The sequence below is a fragment of the Sinohyriopsis cumingii genome, unplaced genomic scaffold, assembly GCF_028554795.1.
Source record: "Sinohyriopsis cumingii isolate HCF-2022 unplaced genomic scaffold, ASM2855479v2 utg002080l, whole genome shotgun sequence".
NCBI classification, from domain to species: Eukaryota; Metazoa; Mollusca; class Bivalvia; order Unionida; family Unionidae; genus Sinohyriopsis; species Sinohyriopsis cumingii.
Genome location: NW_028316126.1, coordinates 206,990 through 233,558, shown reverse-complemented (window position 1 = coordinate 233,558; position 26,569 = coordinate 206,990). Strand labels below are relative to the sequence as shown.

The 26,569-nt window shown below is 33.8% G+C and overlaps 1 pseudogene across 1 annotated transcript in view; it reads right to left on the bottom strand.

Moving 5' to 3' along the window:
- Positions 1-20,678: 20,678 nt before the first annotated feature.
- Positions 20,679-26,569, bottom strand: part of LOC149771164 (dynein axonemal heavy chain 2-like) — a 31,098-nt pseudogene continuing 25,207 nt past the window's right edge. Inside the window, exons 8-13 of the transcript XR_016418401.1 lie at positions 25,751-25,858; positions 25,116-25,321; positions 23,941-24,070; positions 23,370-23,553; positions 22,743-22,877; positions 20,679-20,801 (exon numbers count right to left, since the gene is read on the bottom strand). The product of XR_016418401.1 is annotated as a dynein axonemal heavy chain 2-like (transcript). The remainder of the gene's footprint in view (positions 20,802-22,742; positions 22,878-23,369; positions 23,554-23,940; positions 24,071-25,115; positions 25,322-25,750; positions 25,859-26,569) is intronic.

The window sequence follows — 26,569 nt, the reverse complement described above, 5'->3', positions numbered from 1 at the left end:
CTATTTGACGTTTCTTAGAAAGGCCTATTCGTCCATTATAAACCGTTGTAAAGCAAAGCACCTGCAATGAATAATTCGATGCTCGCTGTTACGTCAAATCATAGGTCAATAACGGGTTTGCTGCGCTATCGCTGTATCTAACAAATAACGTTTTAGTTGAGGCACCTTATGTTATCACACTTGAATCAGTCATTCAGACAAACTAGCATTTAATGCACATTTTGTCACATATATTGCAATCCAGATATAATGTTATATTGACTGCATTTCAAAAGCACGTATGTGGTTGAATGAAATCATTATCAATAAGAATATCTTGGGATTTGTTAATTTTGCTTTTTGCATTTGATCGTGTGATTTATAATATTGTCATCCTTAGATTAATTTTAGTGATGATACTTTTCATGTATAAATTAATGTAAATTAAACCAAACGACTAAATAGATATTAAAATAAAATCACATACGTGGACACTGAATTTATTGTATTCTTAAAGAATGAAGAATTGATGTGCTCGCCAGGTTGTGGTTGCACATTCAAATTTAGAATTGACTGTTTTCATTTGAGCATGTAAATCAGATGATGATATCGTCCCATGAAATCCACACATGTCTGCATTGATTGCATTCAATGTTGTGATTTTAACTCATATATGAATATGACATTATTTACAACTATTTTATCTCATTGCAATCGACTGTAAACGAATCGCCTATTATTACTAAACTATAATATTAAAAGTATTACGCTGCCGGCGTGATTACTGCGCATGCATATAATTTCTGAACGCGGAATCGTTATGTGAACAACGCTAGTTATCACTTTCAATGTGTTGGCATCACTCTTCAGGTTGGACGGCATATTTTATCACATGAGTTGCTACATTTGACAAAATCCCAGTAAGACAACATACAATTGTATATATTTCATCGTGTCTTCATAATCGTGTCATGCTAGAGACATATTTCATAATAAAAACCCCTGAATGTATTAATGCAGAATATGTTCTGCGTAATTCAGTCTTAGTCATAATAAGGCTATATGTATCAGCAAATATAAAACATATTTAATCAGGTGATGATTCTTTTACGGAATAGATTTAGCAGTTTCTTTGGTATCAATTTTTATTTTGAAAGAAAGGTGTAATTTTCCTCACTGGGTCGCATTAAAAATTATAATTATTGTGGTACCCTAATTGTTCCTAACTTTAAGGATGTTAATTTAAAAATACATTTGACATAAATCACAAAGCAAATCGGGTGGTGCGTTAATACGTACAGTCTTGGATGTGAGTTTTAGCTTTCATAATTTTGGGGGAAGTAGGTCAGATGAGGTGATGTTACCTAAAACTTCTTTTGCAATATCTAAGCTTAAAGGCAGGCTATAATATTGCTACTTTTGCATTCAGTTTATAGCTAGCAAAGCATTGAAATGAAGATGATGAATTAGACCATGAAGATATTTATATGCCAAAGAGGCAGTACATGGAGTGTAGATTTGTATTAAAAGTAGATAATAAAGTACCCTAACATATTTGACATAGCAATAACGAAGAAATATGTAAACAATATTATCTCGTCAATGAAGAGTCATCAAGAACAATTTACAAACTTTGAGTTGTCATTTTCCTGTTCAACGACGATGACAGCCAGTAACCTGTTCTTAAATGTGGTAATCCCCACCCTTGACATGTTTTTAATTTGAAACCTATATATTTCATCTTGCTAGGCTTTGTTTGCAGGAGACGTCACGACTATGAGTGCATGAGTACAGTTATCAGAGGTGTGCTTTATATATGTAGGTGGAGTGTGTGATAATAATTACATCACAAGGTGTTGCTAATATTAATTTTGATGTATGGTTTGACACCCTTGGAGGTAATCACTTTTTGGCGTCGCAGATCAAAGTGCAACGTCCCAATTGTTGGAAAGATATCATATATAAGGTAGATTTGGAAATTGCTTAACTATAGCTTAAAACTAGTACCAAATCTATAACAAAACAAATGAGCGAACATTGGTAGTTCAGTTTCTTCCAAGGTCATTTGGAACAGTTATTATAATTGAATTTTAAGGCCTTTTACATTTGTGTATTCATTATTGTTGGAAGATTAGGTACATTCCTCTTTGACGTTCTGTCAAGGTTGTCTCCCTGCTTCGTTATTTTATTATTAAGAATTGTTTGAGTGCATGTTCTTTATATGTTTCTATCCTGAAGAAGAACTCGATTAGTTCCAGATTTGGGTTTTCTCTCTCTGAATTATATATACGACAATCCTGTCCGTATTCAGCCAACATATATAGAGAGAAGAAGTTATATAATTATGCATATTTATTATTCTCCTACGTTAGATGTGTTATGTTATGAATATAATCCCTTTTCTCCAACTTCGGACTCAACTTCTCAGCTTCCAAGATCTTCTTGACTTTAAAGGATCATCAGACCAAGTTTTATTTTGCAATTATGACTCGTGTTATTTTCATACTTAAATGGCCCATCTTATGAAAAACGGATACGGCTCTCATAATATTTATAAAGACTGTATTACTTTTTTTACAATTTTGCAAAAAAAATCGTTGATGCCTGGTGCTTGATATGTATCAGTTGCCCATGACTTGTAGACAAGTTTGTAACAGAACGTACAGAGAGAGAGAGAGAGTTAGAGAGTGAGAGAGAGAGAGGGAGAGAGAGAGAGAGAGAGAGAGATGATCCAATTTTGATGCATTCTAACAAATGTGAGAAACAACTTTGAAAATGAGATTTTATATAGGGCAAGGCTAATGATTATTGTAAATGCGATTATCGTTTTATTTCGCCATTTCTCCTTGACAACGAACATGCTGAGTAGTAATGATATGGTTTAACTGCGTTGGACCTCCTGACTATCTCACTTGTTGAGGAGTAATATCATGGTTTACATCCGTTGGAACTCTTGATCTCACATGCGGAGTAGTAAAATCACGGTTTACATGCGTTGGAGCTTATGTTGATCTCATGTGTTGAGTATTAATGTCGTGGTGTGCATGTGGTTGATCTCTTGATGAACTCACTTGCTGAGTATTAATGTCGTGGCGTACATGCATTTGAGCTTAAGATGAACTCGCGTACTGAGTATTAATTTCGTGGTATACATGAGTTGGTCCTCTTCATGATCTCACTTGCTGAGTACTTCTGTCCTGGCGTACATGCGCTGGACAGCCTGATGATCACATTTACTGAGTATTACTTTCATGCTGATCATGCGTTGGACCGCTCCATGATCTCACTTGATGAGTGTTATTTTCGTGGTGTATCTGCGTTGGAACTACTGATGATTTCACTTGTGTATTATTAATATCGCCGGGTACATGCTTTGGATCTCTGTTACTAGAGTAATAATATAATTGCGTGGTTGCTTTGGAGAAAACAGATCTTTAGTAGTAAATGTGCCTGTTCTCGAGATGCGACCTTTGCTCATATCTAATCACACAAAATTCTTGTTTCAATAATTAATACCGATGAACCGGAAAGGTGATATAAACGCAATATATCACTTGTTCGAATCGATGCAGTAATATTCTATCTAGTTATGTGATCTGATAAACATTACTTGTGAATGCGATTCTAGGTATAGTTAAACTATTTTGCTGAAAATATGTCACAACGGAATGTCAGATACTTACATACATACATATATACATATATACATACATACATACATACACACATACATATATATATTGTAACATTGCTAGATAGATATTTATGTAACATAGATAATAAATAAATAAATATATATATATATACACATTCGCTCTAGTATTACATATATAACATTTTCAAATGATGAGGCGTGATGTCATGTTGCACATGATTCTTATTTGTAATATGGTTTATTCCTATCCTAAAGTAAAACTTTAAAATATAAGAAATGTTTTATCTGATCTCTGCAAAAAACTTATGATCTCATCCATCGATCTTTCCAAATGAGATCATGAGCTCCTAAATTAAGGTGATATGCCGAAACGTTAATATAATACAATTTATAACAGTAAAATGGGTTCTTTTCTTTGTTAGAAGTATATATGTATGCTTTACGTTGCATAGGAATGTAATCTCTATTTCTCCCGCCTACCTAGGAAACCACAAATGTTTGCTTCGGATACTGATTTGATGATCTTGAGCAGCATCGTAACGTAACTCTTTAGTAATTAAAATGTATGTTCTGCAGACTGACAATTTATATAAAGTCTCCTTTCTTTCTTATTTTTCAAATAATAATTAATTTAAGATCGGTGCTTTTCTAATGCACGGTTTCTCTATCATGTCAATATTTTCTGGCAATGATGTTTTATGGCACATGTAATCAAATTAGGCGAACTTAAGATTGGAACGACATTCAACATAATAAATAGCTTTTAAAAATCCTTTAAATTTGACAGATTGCATACTCATGTACAACCTTTCTGCTCTTGTATCAAGTAAGAAAATATATCTCCATAAAACAATATATTTTTGTCCTGCTGCCGTGTGTTTTAACGTTTTGGATTATTTACAAATTTGAGCAAGTCAACAAAATTCGACAGTAATAATTCTTGATATGTGGTGCTGTTGTCAAGGAATTATGGATCTCTTAACATCAAATAATCAACAATCTACCCTTATAACAAATACAAAGAAGCAAATGCGAAAATCAAAGACACAACATTAATATGAACATAAATAAAAGGATAAGTCATAAATACGGTGTAGTGTAATTGTTATAATAAAATTAAACACAAGAATCCTGGTATCTGTATTTTTTACTTTATCTTGTGTTCCGCAATATACAACTAATTGTCACACAGTATATTTAAACTCCTTTGACATAATTCATAAGTTTGTAAAAGAAACATTTAAAAAAAGCAATCTTCTGGAATCCATGTTTGCCCGTATAATGGAAAACCACGGTCTACAATTCGCTACGCTCCTAGATCTCATGTGACCGACTGCAACAAAAAAGTACGTGAGTAAACATCAAACAAAAAGATAACTTATCAGATTCACTATATATCAGTCAAATGTAGACCAAAAGAAATTGCTTGTTTATCCATAGAGAAGTTACGATGTTTGCAAACGAAACTTATTGCCTCAAAGGAACATCGTGGAAGGGCATGCAGTATCATGACTGCGAGACGAATGTAGTGGCGCTTGCAGTAATTGTAGCATGTGGCATGCGACAATACAGCGTTCCTTAGTATTATAAGTGTCTTTCTATTACAGGATCTTCAAAGGCTGTGCCAGAGTGCATCAAAAACACATATGATTGGAAGAAAAATATTGGAATTATTTGTCTGCCTTGATTAACAATCATTTGTAGAAGCAGTATCATTTGACATCATATGATATTGAATAAATTTGTTTGTAAACGTTACTTCTGTTTCTCTAAAAGATTCAGTTTGAAGTAAGAGTTCATTGACAGGTATTAGGTAAAATATAGTCGATTATAGCAGCTATCATGAAAACAAAATACAAATATCATATAATTACTTCCATTTTGTTTCTTTTATCAGTATTATTGACCTTTAAGTCTGCCATTGTTTTATTTCATTTAAGTATATTGTATCCATTAAACGCTTTTTCAAATGAGGCATTTCTTTCAATGAACTTATTATGTTTGTTTACTATGGAAGGTTAAGTTCAAATTTAACGATCAGGCACCCCCACCACACTAAACACCTTGCAATTTGGTGCCGCACATGTAATACGCGTTTGCTCAACAACTGGGAATGAGGCCAAAGTCATGACTGATTACAGAGAGAGAGAGAGAACAAATTCGAGAAATATCAAGGATTCATTATAAAAAAACCAATGTCATATGCAAATTTAGCAAACCCAGTTAGGTTTAGAAAGCACTAGATTTTATACCGAATTCGTGCAACGATTCCTACCAAGCTTGCCATTGATTACATTAGTCATCCAGTGGAATATGTATTATACATAGTTTGATTAATATTTCAGTATTTTACCGCTTAAACAAGTCCAAAGTTATATCAGTCACACTACATTCGAGAGTAAAGACTATTCCCAATAAAACGGACAACATGAAAAGGATGACATACGCAAGTTTCATAGGTTGCCATGATCATCATATAGTGCAGATAACACTGGTCAACAGTGAAATCATTACTGACTTGAAAAGGCCCTAATCTGTAGTATTTTGGTGTGCCGAACACGAATATAACCGTGAAAAATTTGTATTGGCTCTCGTTTTGAAGATATTCATATACCTCATTTTCTATGTTTCACTGTGTAAATTTCTCCAGTAGGACTGCAGCAACATCCGGAATAATGATGTAACATTGCATAATACCATCATGCTCACATCATCCACAGTTGATTGCATCATTTTCGGATGCAATGCAATACTAATGCCATGCGGCTGCTGAAGTAAGTTGACGTCAGCAGTGTACTATACATGTGTAGGCCTATTATACTAATGCCAGGCGGCTGCTGAAGCTGACGTAAGCAGTGTACTATATAAAGCCCAATCAGATAGGTTCAGCATTTAAAATATTTTAGACGTTGTGCGAGACAGTTCAAGCTACTGTTACATAAAACTTATTATTTTATCCATTTACGTACAATAAAGAACAGTAATGCCTCGAAAGTGTGTTAATACCGCGGACAATTTTTGCTATATTTGTGGGGAAGTGGCATTTGCCAACCAGAAGAAAAGTATCAATTCTCAAGTGAAGAAGGCATATCATCTTTACTTCGGATGCAAGGTTGGTGACCAAGACAAGCCTTGGGCTCCGCATATATGCTGTGCTACATGTACAACACAGCTTTCACAGTGGTTGAATTGCAAAAGGTCATCAATGCCGTTTGCAGTCCCAATGGTGTGGAGAGAGCCAAGCAACCACCTAAATGACTGTTACTTCTGCTTGGTTCCTCCTCTTTCCGGCGGAATAACGAAGCGAAAGAAGTCGAGAATAGTCTACCCAAACATTCCGTCTGCATTGAGACCAGTTCCACATGGTGAGGGACTTCCTATTCCAGAACCTCCAGCAGAATATTCTCTTGATTCATCTGACGAAGACAAAGGTGAGTCGACCTGTTCTTCTCCTGGTCCATCAGCATGCAGTGATCCAGATTTTCACTGTGGTGCATCATCAACCCCACACAGAATAACACAGGAAGAACTAAATGACCTGATTCGTGATTTGGACTTATCAAAGAACAAGGCAGAATTGCTAGGATCAAGACTCCAACAATGGAATCTTCTAGAAGAAGATGTCACAATTACTGCATATCGAAAGCGCCACCAGCAATTGGAGCCTTTCTTCAGAAAGGAAAGTAATCTGATATTCTGTTCCGATATTGAGGGCCTCATGAATGCTTTAAAAATCACTCATGACCCACAAGAATGGAGACTATTTGTGGACTCTTCGAAACTGAGTCTCAAGGCTGTGCTTTTGCACAATGGAAACATTCTTCCATCTATTCCAGTAGCGTATGCTGTCCACATGAAAGAGACATACGATAACTTAAGGCAGCTACTGAATTCCATTGAGTATAACAAGTACAGCTGGCACCTCTGTGGTGATTTGAAGGTAGTTGCCCTTTTAATGGGACTGCAGCAAGGATATACAAAATACATGTGTTTCTTATGCGAGTGGGATAGCCGAGCAAGGGAAATGCACTACATGAGGAAGGAATGGACTCACAGGCAGAATGTAGCCATTGGAGAGAAGAATATCCAACACCCAGCTCTGGTTGAGGCTCAGAAAATCTTGCTACCACCCCTTCACATCAAACTAGGTTTGATGAAGAACTTCGTGAAAGCCATTGACCGGACTTTGCCAGCATTCCGATACCTGCATGAAAAATTCCCTCGACTCAGCGAAGCAAAGATTAAAGAGGGAGTTTTTGTGGGTCCTCAGATTCGAGAGCTTTTCAAAGATGACCGGTTCAACAACTTGCTGGAAGGTGACGCGAAACAAGCATGGAATGCTTTTCGCCTAGTTTCTACAAACTTCCTCGGAAATGTTAGGGCAGAAAACTATAAGGAACTAGTAGAAGACATGTTGATGAAGTATAAGAAACTTGGCTGCAATATGTCTCTAAAGATTCACTTCCTTCATTCCCATTTGGATTTCTTTCCTAGCAACTGTGGTATTGTTAGTGATGAACACGGCGAACGTTTTCATCAAGATATCGCAACAATGGAACAAAGATACCAGGGAAAATGGTCCACTACAATGCTGGCTGACTATTGCTGGACACTCCTCAGAGATGCTCCCGAACAGCTGTACAAGAGACAGGCGAAGAAATCTAAGATGTAGTCAATGACTTGATTTTTTATAGGTAGGCTATTACAGTTGACCTTTTACTATTGGAATGCATTTCGTTATGTAAACATTAATTTCTTGCAGATTACAAAAAAACTAGAGCCAATTTTGCAATTTGCCTGCCATATTCGTGTTCAGCACATAAAAATTGATAAGAATTGACTAATTTTATTTCAGTAACATGACTTTTGTAAAAATTTGTTGTCCAGTGTATAATAGAATCGTAATTAAATCAATCGCACAAAATAGCATGCCTGACGTGTTATGCAATAATGCCCTGAGCTCCAGTAAAAAGATGCTCATTTAATATGTATGATGGTTTTCAATCTTTAGCGACAAAGTTATCCTAAGTAACAATATTTCCCATTAGTGGCAAAGGTTAATTTACACCTAGCGAAAATAGCTGTAATTGCCGCTTAAAACGATCTAATTTCTGGGACGGTAGACTGCTTTATATTCTCCCACCTTCTGACTGCATTGAAGTAATTGATGTATTCGAAACATCAGTGTCATCAATTGTTGCAAACATTAAAGCCATATTTTTTTTCATTAACCTTTTCATCGCCTACAATAATATTTTCATAAACTGCTCTTTTTCAGATTACAGGAAACTATTTTTTTTATGAACTACGGAATAAGTTGGAGTGTGTTGGCATATTAAATAACGTATTTAAAATAATCAAGGTCACTGATTGGTTGAAAGATGTACTGCGAATGGGCGAATTTTACTCCATAATTAGATTTGACCTGATGCCATTTGTATAATATTGATTTAGCCGCACAGGTACTACTGGATATAAATGATGATATTTCACAGTTATGGTAGTATGTGGGCAAATGCTACGCAGGGCTGGGTGTTTATAGTGGGCACATGCAATTGACTTATTGTTAAAAACTAAGCGCGCAGCGTATAATTTTCATTTCTTTAAAGTTTAATCTCAGATGTAGTATTATCGAGATATAAGCGTAATTCGCTGTTCTACCAACACATTTTGTACTTTTGCCAAATATAAATTTTATGGTCTATGGGAGTGAATTACCTGTATGTGGGTTAATGTTAATTTGTGTGGTTTCCAAAGCATATAAACAAAACAAAACAAAAAAAATTGTTCTCTGTGCTACATTTCACTGTCGGACTCTAGTCCAAGATACCTATCTGACCTCACCTATGTGTACACACCAGCATGATATTTACGCTCCTCTTCTGACAATATTATACTCATTATTCCCACTATAAAAACAAAGTCATATGGACTGCGTTCTTTTGCATACCAGGGCCCATCAACGTGGAATGAATTGCCCAGTGAACTTAGACACAAATACACAGTGATCACATACAAGAGGGCAATAAAAACTCACTTATTTCGACTGAAAGAACAAACTTAAAGACCTAATAATGTTTCCTACCTGAAATATTATCAGCATGTTTTTTTTAATATTTTTTTCTAATTTCATGTTGTTTGTTTTTGTAATAATATTATTATGTTTTTATCTAATAGGTGTTGTCTAATGTTGTAAAGCGCTTAGAGCTTCTAAAGATTAGGCGCTATACAAAGTCCTCATTATTATTGTTATTATTATTATTATTAATTTCAAAATTTGTTAAAATCCGTCGCAGGACATTACTAGTGTAGTTGATGATTCAGGGGTTAAGCGGTATGAAAAGCTTAATCAATGTCTTCGACACAGGAGTGCATTTGGAGATGAAGCCTATATCATCCTCTATCATTCAATCCATACAAATCGTACAAGCAGTAAATAGTGATGCTTTGGACAGCTGAATTAATATAAATAATTACCAAAGGCGGTTATCTTATATGCACTTGATATTATTTAGATTTCAAATATAATTTACAGTGTGATAACTATTCTACAAGAAAATTTTGTTTCCCTCGGCCACGAAGTATAACTGTTGTCACATGTAAATATCCACACTCATATAGTTCTTCCTCATTTATTATTGCAAACATTAAGTCACAGTGTCTTTAACCTTAGCACATTATTCTCAAAAATAAAGATTGGGACCATTTATGTGCTTAATACGATATTAAACGTTGTTTTGTACATCTGCATCTGTTCTGTTTACGATTTCCAAATGTCTGGTTACAAACTGAAAGACGAACGGCAAAATGGACCACATCAAAATGAGATATAATACATTTATGGAATTGGTTGCAAATGATTAGTAAAAATGGGTTTTCTGGTGATTTGGCGCATGAAACATTAAACCTCGGAATGATTTCACTAAGAATAAGATATCTACGTCGAAACAATTCGTAAAAAATCTATATAAAACAGCGGCTACTGTTGAATGTCGTAGGTAGTTTCAGTGTCAATGCCAAAGCTAGAACGTTGTCCAATTTAATTTAATTTAAGTAAGTACTTGCATAGATACATGGGCGCTTTCATATTGATTGTTTATAATTCACGTATACAATGCATTTACGGAATTATATTTTCCGTAATGTCAAGCATTCCTCAGTGTACGTTATCAATAAATCAAAACACATAACAAATTTTTAAAAAAAGAGTTTACAAACGATGGAAGCCCTTAATTATTTATTACGTTGTATGACTTGTTTTAGTCCTATTTGACAATTATAATTGTAAAATATCATAACAGTTAAGTCTCTTTACATTATGAATTATGACTATAGTTAAATCTACATTACAATAGACGTGTATAAACAAGCAAACGGTACAAAATTTCTTTATGTAAACCATTAACATTATGGCAGAAGGCCAAAATGTGTTCTGTAAAAAAGCATCTTGATAAATATTAGCTTTCATAACATCAAATGAGCATAGGATAAATATCATAAATTCTGCATTTATATAATTAACACACACACGCGTGCATCTTTTTAAAATGTAAAATTTCGTACATGAAATGGCGTTCACAATGGTCTCATATGAACAAATCACTTACTTCTTTCAAAGCCATAACAATGAATATAGTCTTCCGTTGGAAACATTTCAATTTTGACTCAGAAATGGGTGAAACCAAGAATAAATTGCTGTCAATTAAGCCTTAAGGAAAGCCAATAATTGCAGAAATGTACTTGTGCCGCTGAAGTCCATACATGTGATGAGCTTTGTTTTCTATATTCACTTTTAAACTTCTTATAACAAGCTGAATAATACGAAAGCTACACTAAATAATGTGCTGCATTGTATATGTTATACTATGTGTGTCTTTAGAATGCAATCGAACCAAATGATTTGATTGAACTGTTACCAAATGATGATACTTGAAAATTGTCAATGTTTTAAATTAAATGCATTACATTTACGCAATCAGTTTATCAAAAAATGACAAATGTAAACCTATTATCTGGCGTTAGGGGATCACAAGCCGGTATACATTATATTCAACCTGCAAGTTATAGGACTTTCTTAGAATACTTATATGATTTATAAGTTTATGGTAGATTACTTTCATAGGCACCGTTTGATATTCCAGTATGTAATAGTCTTGAGCATCCAACAGCAATACCTAGCATATATTTCTTTTGGCACTTTAGTCAATGGTAACGCAATGCATTTTTATTCACAATTTTCCAGACAGTTTGATATATTTTCAAGATGAGGACAAATGTTTTATTCGAGAGTTTTATGCATTATTGTCTTTCATTGCCTTTCCATATGCAACAAGTCAGTCAGATCATACAAAATAATCCGATATAGTAATTTGCCATGTGCTAATGTATGCATAGAAGAACAGCATAGAAATTATAAGCAGTTCAAAAATATCCCTACTACCTGTCGGGTCCAATGGCTTACACTTAGGTTCTAAATATACGTTTACACTTGTATAATAACTGCAGGTACGAGTACCTTTGCAATCTAGTCTACTTTGACCGACACGCATAACTCTAAACATAAATCAGTGAGGAAGTAAACTGACATATGTCTTTTCTCTGGTGCGATTAATGTGTTTGCAAAGGTGAACAAATTAAATACTATATATTAGCAATTGCTCTAAGTGATAGAAATAAAGGAAATTATGTGCATTGAAAAAGCAAGTGTGCATACGTAACTGAACACGTGTATACAGATCTAGCATAGCCAGAGGGAGTACAAATTCAGTATTCAAATTCTAACCCATCATCCCAAAATTGATTTGTATTTTACAGTAACCGTTCTTGATTTTCACTTAATAGACTCTTTGTTATAGTCAATGTCATATGAGTGTATCAGCATGTTTTAAACTTAGCTTGTATAATTCACTGGCGGATAGCAAGGCAAGATTTCATCATCAGAAATAACATGCAACATCGACTGTGAAAACATTGCGTTGCAATTACCTAATGGTACAATCTATACACGTTTCCTGTTTGATGTTAAGTGACGCTAAAATGCTATATTGACATTATGCAATATTCTCCCCTATCAGGCAGAGAAAACCATTTTGCGGAAGTACATTTTGTGATATGAAGCAAAAGAAGATATTTCACTTAACGTCACACATTATTCGATCAAATGAAGCTGATATTTATATTATGTAAATATGGTAAACCATCTGAAATCAGTAGGAGGGGCAACACGGATGAATTTATATATTTGTTCTAACGGGACATATAAACCAAGAGCCTGACTGCACATTGCGGGGAATGTTTATCAGAACCTGTGGCGGAAACATGACCTCAAATTCAACCCTACAATTATAGTGTCAGCTTTAATAACGCATTGGCGTTCAATGTTTAACAATTAAAATATTAAATCTTTCAACTGGTCCGTCACTGTGGACATGTAGTCGAAATGTTCTGGAAATAATATTTTGCAAAATATCTTAAGAACTGAACTCAGTCTTATATATGATTCACGAAGACATATTTGTAGAAAATCCATTACATACCATACACCGGAAGCCATATCATTGATACGGCCGTTCATGTACTTTGTATTCGATTTCAAGAATGATACGTTCATGCATGCTGTATAATATGACGCACAATTCTTATGTTTCAACACAGTTATAAATATAATATAATAACGAAACTCAAGTTCTAAACACACCACATCGATACTTAACATTTGCATACAAAAAGTCTCTAAAATAAGTGATTTGCGTGCAAATACATAAGTATATTATTTTTGTATAATGTACTAATACATAACTTGCTCGTGAATCACGTGGTACATGTATAGCTAATCAATGCGGTTGTTAAGAAGGTTCGGTAATCATTTTCATATGCATTAAACACGCTAAGATTTGAAACAATAAATAAAAGCTACAAAATCACAATATAAGATTCTACGATGGCTTCTTTTCTTCAATTAAATACAAGTTTAGAAAGTGTATTTATGCACACATTATTATGACAAAATTTCGTACAGACTATTCCAGTGTAAATTTCTCTTCAAGAAAGTTATATGGATTATATATTTTAGAATCCGCAAGTAGGCTATATGATTGGATTAACTAGCCAAGCAACACTTATATATGATGTAGACTAACACAACATGATTTCATTAAGTCATGAACATATTACAATAGACAAAAACAACATAAGCACATTGTCGTATAGTAGATGTTTTCATTTATCGGTGCCAACGATCGTTTGGTAAATATGAGTCATTAGCGTGGGTTATAATGTTTGGGAAAGACAAAATATTTGTTTTAAATAGAGTAAATCTTTCTCAAACCCGTGCGGCATTATGTGATTATCTAAGACTGCAAAGAGAAAGTATTTAAACAATAAATCTGTGCCATTAAAACGTGAAATTAAATGAAACAGCCGTTTTAATATAAATTAGTACAGCAATGTTATGGTCCACCTTCATTCCTTGGAAAATACAACTGATGGAGAGACTGAGGAAGAGAGGGATCCTGCCTTTTAGACGATCTAATATCATGTGCATTATTTCACTTCCACAACGAAACATATCGGCAACGCTTGGAATACAGCTCTGCTTTATATGATTGAAAACAAATGCTTGCAATAGACTAATACTTTGGAGGCTTGAAGGTTGACAATGTGGACACGAAATCCAGTACATTACCTACACCACAGTTGTCTGGACTATCAATATTTATGCTCTACTGCAACAAGTCTATGATCTGTACAAAAACAATGCAATGCCTTCCTGATATATTTTGTTTACATAATTAATCACAAGTTTTGTGACTGAGAAAAGTGAATAAAATCTTCCATAGCTAAATTTAAATTAAGAAAGAACCAAACATCGGCCAAATAAAGATAAAAAAGAAAAAAATAACACAAATGTATTTGCATACATTGATTAAAGTGAAACAACGATATGAATAATCAGGTTTAAGCTACCTTGTATAATTACGCATTTTTCAATTTCATTGTTTTTTGCATGATTGTTTTAATATCTATAATAACCTAGTATGTTTTATTTTAGGGCATTTTATTTAGGCCAGAACATTATTACAGGTCCTACTGTATAACATTAATGTATTTTTTCTGTATTTGTTTCAGGCATTTTGCATGACATTATAATACGGTCTGTAATGAATATCTGTCCAAAAGTTATAAATGGGTAAATATATATGTAGAAGGTTGATCAATTAATTATGTATATATTCTTTACTCAACTGACGCATATTACTAAAAGTTGCGGACTCTCTTTTCCTCATTTTAGATTGGAACGACACGAACCTCATGCCAGTTATGATATTCATACATGGAGAGTCCTATGAAATAGGAACAGGAAATGCATATGACGGGAGTTGTCCTTGCCAGCTATGGCAAAGTTATTGTAGTCACAGTGAATTACAGGCTTGGCGTTCTCGGTAAATTGGTTCCCTAACTTATGTTTCAGCGTCTATTTTTCCAACCATGTATGCCTACATCGAGAGTGCAAACATAATAAAGCCAGTTCGGTCAATATTTTAAACGCAATACATAATCTTAAAGCTTTAACCCCTTTCACAGAATGGAGATGGAGATGAAACCAATAGGATGATATATTATTAGTTTATTACGTCGCGGGATCGTTTTCTGTTATAGCTGTTTTGATTACACTTATTTGTAACATAATATTGTATTCTTTAACATTATCAAATAAATGAAAGTTAACTTGCATATAAATAAGATATCATAACAGGCGAATTAAAGACATATTCAAAACGATTCGGGCATAATTGAAAACCTGTATATAACTCCAATATTAGAGATGTTCCATCAAACCGCATAACACATGAATTAATAAGTTCTTTGAAAATCATGACGTTCCTTAAAGCTCTTTTCAGTCTTCATTTGTTACATTTCTAGGATTCCTAAGTACAGTGGATGCTTTTGCGCATGGAAACTATGATCTTTTTGACTTATTGGCTATTCTGTCTTGGATACAAGAAAACATCGTCGCTTTCGGGGGGAGACAAGGACAGTGTCACACTGTTCGGCCACGGACATGGAGCAGCACTGATCAATGCATTTCTGTTTTTAAACATGGCTAGAGATGGTGAGTATGTGCAAGCAAGCTACTAGTTGTGTCGATATGTCTGCCATGTAGCAGATTATGCAAGTGTTGCCATGAAACGCATTTAGAAATTGTCAAAATATCTACAACACTATAATTAGTGAATATCATTTGAACATGCTGGTAGACAGATAATACAGCAGGAGACTGTGAAACAACTTAACTCAAACAATACAAAAGACAAGAATCAGAGCAAACAAGAAAAAGGGTCATAGCAAAACGAGGTAACTAACAAGAACAATAAATGCGAATATATTAAGTTAATAGTTCAAAAATATTTTGAGTAGACGACGTTTTGTTTGAATCAGTATGATTAAGTCTTGAAAAAGTAACATTCTCAAAATAATTCACATTTCTTTTTATCTACGTTTTGATATACAATATTTGTGAATCATAAATGTCACGTTAAACATGTTTCTTGTTATGAACAGTGATCATACACCGTGTGTGGGTATGACAAATATTTTTTTTATTTTTATGCATAAAGGTAACTTCTCGGTAAAAAGGCCATGTCGAGTCATACATCACAGACACATAAGCGTTTAATTAGGCATGCGTCTTAGTGATTCCTTACGTTGTCTCGTGAGAATTCGTATGTCTCGTGTTTAGTGGTTGATGTTGTTGTTGTAGGGTTTAACGCCATTTTCCAGCACACGAGAGGATATGCATGGCGGCCAGTATTAATGGTGGAGGAAGAACCCTGGAAAACCCCGAAAAGAACCACCGACCCACGAGAAGCTACTGGCAAGCTTTCTCACATATCCACTTTAGCCGAATCCAGACTCGAACCCACGCAGACAGAGGTGAGATGGCAGTTATCCGTAACGGAGAGCGTTTTAAACCACTCAGCCACTCGTGGCCCCGCTTGCATTTAGTAGATTCCATATATGTTTGTCTAATTTTCTTGCAACTCGCATACAATATCAAACCTGTTTTCATTACAGAATCAAACAATCAAATACAACCATACAACCATTTTCGTAATGTATGCACTAAAAGGGTTTCTTTCCGCGTTTGTAAAATCAGCTGATATATATATATATATATATATATATATATATATATATATATATATATATATATATATATATATATATATATATATATATATAAATGTTAGTTGTTACTTTTTGATTTTTTTAGCAGGGTCAGTGACCATGAATATATTTTTGTTCAACCATAAACCATCTTTTCCGTCCTAAAGCTACTACATCGAAAGTATAATTATTTTTATTTGGCTGAATAGTATCTAAGAGTACGATTTGCTGTTCAGCGGAAAACTACAAAGAGTCTCCATAATCCACTTCAATCAACGAAGTACATCTAATTCAGATCAGTACAATGTTACGATTTGTACTGAAAACAAAACAGGCGACAAAACGTCATGGGAAATTGAGCTGCTATTTTAAGAGATTTCGCATTTACTAACATCTCCGAAAAGTAAGCACGTTTCTGAGTTTCGCATGTTGTAAATAAATACATGCCATGTTCGTATAAATTATAAATTTTCGAAATGTATGTCTTACCTAATAAAGCAACTGAAAAATGTAATGACACACAAAACATTATTTAAATTAGTAACTTTGTGGAGCAGGCCCTTTGTTTACTTTTGTATTTCAACAGTTTTGAACCTGATAAACGATTTATGCCGAACATCATTTATTTTGTCATATTGAATAAAGAAAACACGTGTTTACGAGTTTACTCCACGAAATTGTAATGTATAAAGGTAAAAAACTGTATTGTTCAGTCTAGACAGTATTTTAATAATCGCGTTGATTTGAGTGGAAACAGCATAAAGGTGCCTAACCTTTTCACTTAAGAAACGCATCCAGAATCTGGATAAGGTAAATTCTAAATTATTAACATTTCTTACGTAAAGTACCGTAATGCTGAAATATTAAGAAAACTTAATATGCATAGGAATGCCATTTTATTTGGGCCTGTACATATTTAAATTTAACATGTATACTATAACATGCAGAACGAAATCGAGGATGGTAATTGAATCATATTGCTAAGCATAACAAGCTGTCTTTCCACCAGTTCTGAACTAGATTTTATATTTTGTTATACAGTAAATTAAGCATCCAAATTTATAGATATAAAGTAAATATTTATATTGACATTGCATCTTTCGAAATATCACATGAATAATATATAGAATTTACTTAATTGATACATAGCAAACGCATACAAATCTTAGAATAATCGAAACAGAAAAAAGCTTATAAATGGTCATGAAAAGAACGCCAATGGTGATACTCGTATTTCGAGATCTGTCTGGTTCGTTCTTGACACGTTCAATACATGTGGTCACAACCATCATGTTTCATCGTTTTGACCATCCATGGATTTGGTGTTGTTTAGTACTAAGTGAATAATTGCATTTCATGCATAACACACATACCTCTATTTATCATAAGGTAGGTACACTTTGCCTATAGCGTGTACAGTTTTAGATAGTTCATATTATACAAGGGAACATATCACTTTATGTGATTTTGATTGGTCCGAATAAACACGTGAAATAATTGTGCCATATTCTCTGGATTGATTGGCTGCGATCGTGGGAGACCTTTATAAACCCCGTCTTCTTGAATGTTTTGTTTTCATTGTCTCTTTTTGGCCTCCATTGTTTGAAATGACTCACGAAAGGGGATTGGGGAAAACGATATTGTCTGTTTCAATACTGCCAATTTACTAGCACAGGGGTTTGTAATGTCATGTATATCATATACTTACATGTAAAATGACAAAACACCAAGACGAGAACACTATTAGCAAGTAAAACTACTGGTATTGCTTATATGATAGCAAAGGTTGGGTGGGGACGGTTGAGCGTTATATCTGTAGCATGGAATCCCATCCTATGTAAAAGCTTGGTTTAAATGTGAACTTACTAATGTAAGTAAACTCACCTTTGTTCACGAAAAACTGTAGAGTTACACCGGTCTCCTGAACTGACAGAACTTTATCCAACCACACCATTATTTATGCGGTAAATGTGTGATGCAAGTCCGACTCAAACATAGCTTTATTTATGTCTTCATTGCAAATTAAAGTTCCAGGTCGAATACTGCATATGTCTTGTCACAAATACAATGCTGTAAATATGTGTATTTCTGCATCCAGTAATCTTTTTTCACAAATGTATCCCAACTATGTAATGTTTAGTTGTGTATTTTCAACGTAAACAGCGTCACTGTGTTGTGTAAGAATTATACATTCTGTGCTGACAAATGTTTTGTCTTTTGTAAAATGTTCTGCTTATTTGGATGGACGTTTATTCTTTGATTTAAAGTTATCAAAAATGTATAATATTCTTTAACTATTTCAACATTGTTTGGTACTAATTGTATCGCACAACAAATGAAAGGTACAGCTTATGTCCGAATGAATGAAATTATTCGCTGTTATTTCTATCTATATAATTTCTACTAACATAAAACTATATGATAACAAATCTCAATTGGGTAATGCTTTAAATTTAAATTTAGGAAGCTCGTTAAATAATGTACAGCTTTTGCTCGCCAAGGCTCGCAAAAGGTGGACATGTTTCTAACTTGTTTTATAAATTCAATAGCAAATCGTTACCCATTTGAGATCCTCTCTAAGTGTTCTTTTACTTGCTCTGATTTGTTTCAAACATTTATGATTAAATGCCCTTTCGTCACAATACAGATATTTGATAATCGCACATTAACCAAATTATTCCTTTTACAAATACCATACTAATAATGATTTTACTAAATGGATCTGAAACATACGTCTTTTAGTATTTTCTTCCTAGAAGTGGCGCAAGGAAGACAGGGTTAGTTAAATATCCTTACGTCCTAAACCACGCCAACGAAACTCGAAGAGGAGCTAAATACATTATTGACACAAGAATCAACACGATTCCAGACATGTCTCATCTTTTTTTATACTGTGGGTATTTGTCGCTAATTAGAAGATAATTTTCTAATAACAAATATTCTAGTTATCTAGCCATCCATGTACGTGGACAATCAATGGCTTGTTCGATATATAGTTCAGTTGATGAATAGCGAGTGATTGGTGTGTGCAGATTGTTCCATTCGTAGTAAATATATAACGAATAAGGATGCTTTTGTTTAGCTCCTAAGTCAATATATTGCCACTTTCAAGTGTTAATTATTTAGGCCTATATTCTGTACCCGATAAACGTGACTTCATTTGTAATGTATGATATTTTCGTTTAATTTTGTCTTTTAGAGAGACTTATTTTCACAGGGTGGTTCTGCAGAGTGGTTCTGCTCTTTGTACATGGGCCTTGTCAGTGAATCCATCTTGGTGTACTCGCAGGTTTGTAATAAACGCTAACTGTACAGGACATGGTTCGGAGCAAATTATTGCCTGTTTGAGAGGCAAACCTATAGAAGAACTTGTTGCAAATATCCCATTGGCGCCAAAGTATTAAACTTTAATCATAACACAAATTTGGTAGAAGTACCATATGTGACAGTATGTGTACATAGTTCCGATCCTACAAAAACAATGCAGACCCTGACATGCGATTGTAATTTGCTGATAGATCAAGGTCAATATTAATTGTTCTACTGATCACCCTTAACAAACTGCATAGACATTGTTAGTTTGATGCATTATGCAATGGTAGATGCATGTTTCTATATTCTGCAGTTGGATCCAACTTCAATGGAATATATATCATATCAGTCTTAAAATGTTATTATTCTTATTATAAAAAAACTAGACTGAAAAAAACAGTTGACAGATGATGCTCACCAAGTGATGGTCGATTTATTTTCTAGTGTGCAGGTACAATATTTAAGCATCTTATCAACTTTGTCTTGATATCTAAACTATATTTGGTTGAATTTAAATTCTTTTTTTGAATGATCTAAGTAATATACGAAACAGTAACAAGGAAGTTCAGAAGTTTACTAAACTATTCACACATCTACAATATAAAAGAGAAATCATCCCATTTGCATCTTTTGTTATAATCTTTGGATCGAAAGTCTGGTTAGTACATTCAGTAGAGGCCCAACACTCCTGAAAAAATTTAATATGAAAATCATAGTAAAAATTCATTAGTGTTAACAACTAATCAAGGGATTATTATGGTACAACAACTGAAAAGGATGTTTTAAGAATGTTGTAGTATCACTAAAGTATGGAAAATGTAGATGACTACAACGAAAGCTCCTTGTTATCATTTAACAAAGACCACTACAAAGGTGATTCATGCTATCATTTGAATGAAGTAGATGACTGCATGTAATCATCTGAATTGCTTGTAAACAAGAGGCTGAAATGGTTATGAAATTCCTCATCTGGCTGACATAAGCCAATTAACCAAATGCAACTGCAATTAGCCAAGAAATCTGGGACAGTATGATGCTTTTCTAGAATTTTTTTTTCATTAGTGTTTATTGCATATTTTATGAACTCTACTACATTAACATATTTATTATTTTTTCTGCTGGGTAGTTTCTACTGTCAAAGTTCATAAAATGCTTATTTCCACTAATGTGTGTGTATATTATGGCAGATCAGTATTGTTTGTACAAACACTTAAACTTATCAAGCTATATAGCACTTTCTTACAAATATAGTCTTACTTTGTTCAGTACTTTGCTAACATGTGAATGTGATTTATGCCTGGACACTTTCTGTCAAATATGGACAAATTCTGTGAGGATTTTTTGCGACAAAATCTTAATAGTTTTTCATTTTTAAAACAACTGTCTCTTTCATAACTGTGACCAAAATTAACAGGGCAGTCAAGCAAAATGAATATTTCATGAAAAAGAGAGCTCGATTTCACAGATACAGACCATTGTGGGCAAGCGGGTTTCAAAGTATTCTTGAACTGGCACTTAGAGATATCCTCAAGGATGATAAGAAGTTTCATTATTACTTCCAATGAAATCACAACATCAATACTGTTACAGTACAAATGAACAATACAAAAATTGAGTTTTGACTCAGATGATTGTCACACAAAATAAATGTCGCATGTTTTTGAAAAAAGGAATCTTATTTGGTGGTGTATCAACCGTTAGTCTAGTTCCCTGCCCTGGGGACTCCCTATTTGGCAGGATAATATTAAAAACCACTACGGGAACCAGACTCATCAAAAAAAAACAAAAAGTAGTAACATAATACACATACTTTTTTTGCGTACACGTGATGATTGTTAAAATCAGTTATAACGATCTTTCAGATGTTGGACATCTTGAAAATAAATGTTATTTAAACAGAATAACGAAAAGATTCATTAGAAAAAGAACATTATTAAACATTATTGTCAGCGTGATTGTAGAATGAGTATTCAGTCAATAAACAGCTTATTTCCATAATATCGCTTCTCCCTCCCTCCAGTTTTCTCGATGTCAAATTGATTTTTTACAATTTGTGGACGTTTCTAGGTAACTTGTGCCTCGCTTATAGTGTAGTCTATGTTTATGGACCCTGTTGTGCACGCGTTATCGGGGGAGAGGTGTATATTATATGATGCTTAGAACACTGTCAGGAGAAGAGCTCAGGATTACATATTAAATAGCTCTATCATGTTGCTATTAACTAGAAACCAGGTTTTCTGCGTCAAATATTGCAATTTTAACTACTCAAAACATTCTTGCACTAGGACTGGTAAAAGATTAATTATAAATGTATAAACAATAATTGTGTTATATATTTAATTTACATGTAAAGGCCGTCCATATGGCTTGTAAATGGATGAATTTGTGTAACAGACAAGAAAGTAGATAGGATGAAATCAATGTCCCTATAATTAAAAATAACATACGAAAGAAAAGAAATATTTTTTAACTGACACGGAGGGAACTCAAAGAATATTTGCCAAGCAGGGCCTGAAAAGATGATTTGCAGCAAATAACTATCGATACAAGCCTCAAGTGAAACCTTTGAAAGATAAGTAAATATGATAATGATTAAATAAAACTAGGATAGATGTGAATATATCTGTACCTTATCCACAGTGAGAGTCCATACATGGAAGGTCTTCCTGCTGTACTCATCAAGGGCCATACAGAGTTGCTGATACTCATTCAGTACTTCCTTACCAGATCCAATCTCTGGCAGGAAATGAGCACGGTCTAAAGCCTGAAGAATCACAGTAGAAAAATATATGAATCAGTTTTTTTATTATTTTTATTATAGTAGTAGTAGTAGTATTAAAGTAGCAACATTTGTCTTTACATATGCTAGTTCTATGATTCACAACTATAGAGCTGTAAAGAAAGTGCATTAATAATATCAGTTTTAATATTTTATTTGAACATACCTCGAACCACAGTAGGACCAATGAAAATAAAAATTTGGATGCAAGCATAAAGATACTAGATGCAAAAGTACTGTGCAGATGAAAAGTATAGTACATTACCACAATTTTCTTCCTCACAGTGCAGACCACCCCGCCAACCAAAGAAAAATGAAGACATGGATAAAATGATAATGCATCCTCAATAATGACTTCCTATCTCTGTCTCTCTCTCAACATAAATGGTAAAAACATGATACAAGTGGGTATGATTTAGGTGTAAATTACACCTGTTAGAGGACTGCAGTAAATAATACAAATTGTTATCACAATACCATCATGCTTTTCTCGATCCGCCTCTTGAGGTGTCGTGCCCACAGAACCTGACCAGCAAACTTGGGATGGATGGATGAGTGAGGAATGGCCTTCTGAGTCAGTTCTTTTTTCACAGCAATTAATTCCTCATTAAAAATGTCGTAAACCTCCACCGTTGTTTTTGTCAATTGTTCTCTTAATTGACTACAGTAAGCAAACAAAGAATATTATGTAATTTAAACGTCTATGCATTAACAGAAGTAGTTAGCTATAACTAAACACATCAATCATTATAATATGTAGCTAAAAAGACAAACTAGAATCGCTTGATACAGAAACCAAATGAAAAATATAAGCAAGGCATGATATATTAATGGATAAAAGTAACACTACAGCCATATTGCTTTCAGGAGATCTTGAAATGTTACCAAAAATATTTGAATTGATTGTTAATATAACTTTGATAGAGGAGTCAAGGATCACAGCTGTAATTCAGACATTAAATGTCCTATTTACAAAACTACACATTAATTTGAACGTTGCATATACTAACATTTTCTCTCCCATGAATTGTCTGAAAGAACAACTTACCTCCCTTGAAGACAAATGCATAAAGATGTCCATAAGTTTCACACCACCTTCAACAGTAGTGAATGTCTCAAAGGCAGAGGTAATTGCATTCTGTATCATTACCTCTAGGTCCTTAACACTTGCACGGAACCTTACATAATGGACAAAGATCATATCGTAAGCAAATGTCTCATGACATGCATCAAGTGCAATGAGTAAAACACATAATAGACGACAGTGATACTTCTTGTACTAACTTGGTAAGAAATGAAAAGAAGTACAAAATATATAAACCTGATAAGAAATCAGCTTAGAGTAAAATATCTCATTCTTTTATAATAACTACCTCAGTTTCAAAATAATTTCTGCAGGCAGAAATATTTATCACATTCTTTAATTTGTTTCATATTCCTGCATTTATTACCTGTGTCATGAGGCGGAATAATGTTTATTTTTTCAGATTGTGTTTAATTCAGAAATAAGGTGTTAATTTGTATGACTGAGATGTGAATCAATTTATTTTCTTAGGTATCAACTATTCTGGATTATCATAGAACCATTTAAGCTACTACTTAAATGTGTAGAAAGAGGAAGAAATCCTAATGTATTCTCAGATGATCATCCTTTATTTGGTCTTTAAATCTGTGGATTCAGAAAGACTCTTATTGTTTACTAATCCAATCATCATTTGTCTAGTGTTTAACTTTGTGGATTCGGGAAGGAGTTCTAATGAATTTGTAGATGATCATCATCTGTCTTGTCTTTAAATTTGTGGATTTGGAAAGAGGACTACTGTTTCCTCAGATGATCACCATTTGTCACATGGCAGTATGTTCCAATAACTGTACATTGACAAGGTAGATACTCTGGTTGATGTATACCCTTCAATGTATATGCATAATACAGGTATATGTGTCCTATAAATAAACAACATAATATCTTCAAGATTTATTCTGTATGTAGGATGCAACTATCATGCAATGGGTTTGACGATCAAAAGCTTGTTTGTGTAGTTTTCGTTCCACATATTTTGCCATGTATAGATACAGAGTATACTGGTTAATGTAATAACTCTGTACGTGGAATCTTTGCAACCTGCAACAACAATGAAATCCACAAAACACCAGCACCAAGAGAAATATCGTCAGTGACTTCATACAATTTTACTGATTTCAGTAGAATGCATTACAACATACCTATTGCAATGATCATGCAAGGATGTTGCCTTGACATTCAGTATGGTTTTCTTTACTGCTCTTAACATGTTCAGATTCTTTTCAAAGGTTGCCTCATTCTCTAGAAGCCCTCTAGCAATCTCTGGTCCCTTCTGGCCAGCAAAGTGGGGCATTTATTTCTTATTTCCTTCTTCACGCCTAGCATAATGGATCTGGTCTTCACACACCTATGGTGCAAGAACAAAATTAAACTTCTTTCTTTTGTGACGGAGGCTTAAGGTTACAAGTTTATGTCATTTGAGAAAACAATTCTCCTTATCTGAAAATGGAACCTATTGGAAATTGTGTTTTTAAAAAAGCTATAAAGTCCATGGGGAAGTAAATAAAATCATAGTTTTCGTGTGATCATTATGACATTGCAGGTCTGTAAAATGAAAATTACAATCATAGCTCTATATGATATATTAAGCAACACCAGAAAACTGTAAATGTTTCTAGTCCCAGATATATATCAACAGGTAGATGCAAAAAACTGTTTCATACTGCATTCATTTAATGTTATGTCAAAAGGAAAATCAGGAGAGTTTAACCAAGTACACATATAGGATTATTTATTAAAGCAAAGTAATAAATTAAAGAGACAAACTGTGCCTTACCTCTAACAAATCCTTGCATATCTGTACAAAAGCTTCCACTTGGACAAATATGCTACTCTTGTCCAATACCCAGCCAACACTGGAGAACTTGTGATGCAGTTTGGCAGTCTGTAATATAAGAATATAGTCAACCAGATATATATATATATATATATATATATATATATATATATATATATATATATATATATATATATATATATATATATATATATATAGTATCTTTAACCACTCTTATATTGACTAACTCATTCTTTCGTACATTCATAATAAAGCAATTAGTTACGACAAAAACCATATTTCTTGAGATATTCTTGGTACTGGAATACATCTTTTTTCATAAACAATTTAAATAAAACTTTTCAACTACACATACTGTTTTGTTTATGTTCATTACTTGTAAGAAAACAGTGAGTCAAACATTTACATTCTTTACTCATGAGACAACATGTACCGAACAAGAAACAATTCTGAGGAGGACAAGTCAACTGGTACTGGATTTGTGAGACAATAAGGACTGAACAAAGGAACAATTCTACGACAAGTTAACCTGATACTATATTTGTGAGAAAACAGAGACTGAAAAAGGAATGCTTCTAAGAAAGTCAATCATTTCCATTCTTCACTTAGGAGATAATAGATTCTGAACAAGGAACAATTTTGAGATTGTCAAGTCGACCTCATATTCGATTTGTGAGAAAATCAACTGAAAAAGGAACAATTCTGAAGAGCAATGTCAGCTTCATGCAAGATCTTGAGACAAAAAGACTGAAAAAGGAACATTATGAGGGGATCAAGTCAACTTGATACTTGATTTGT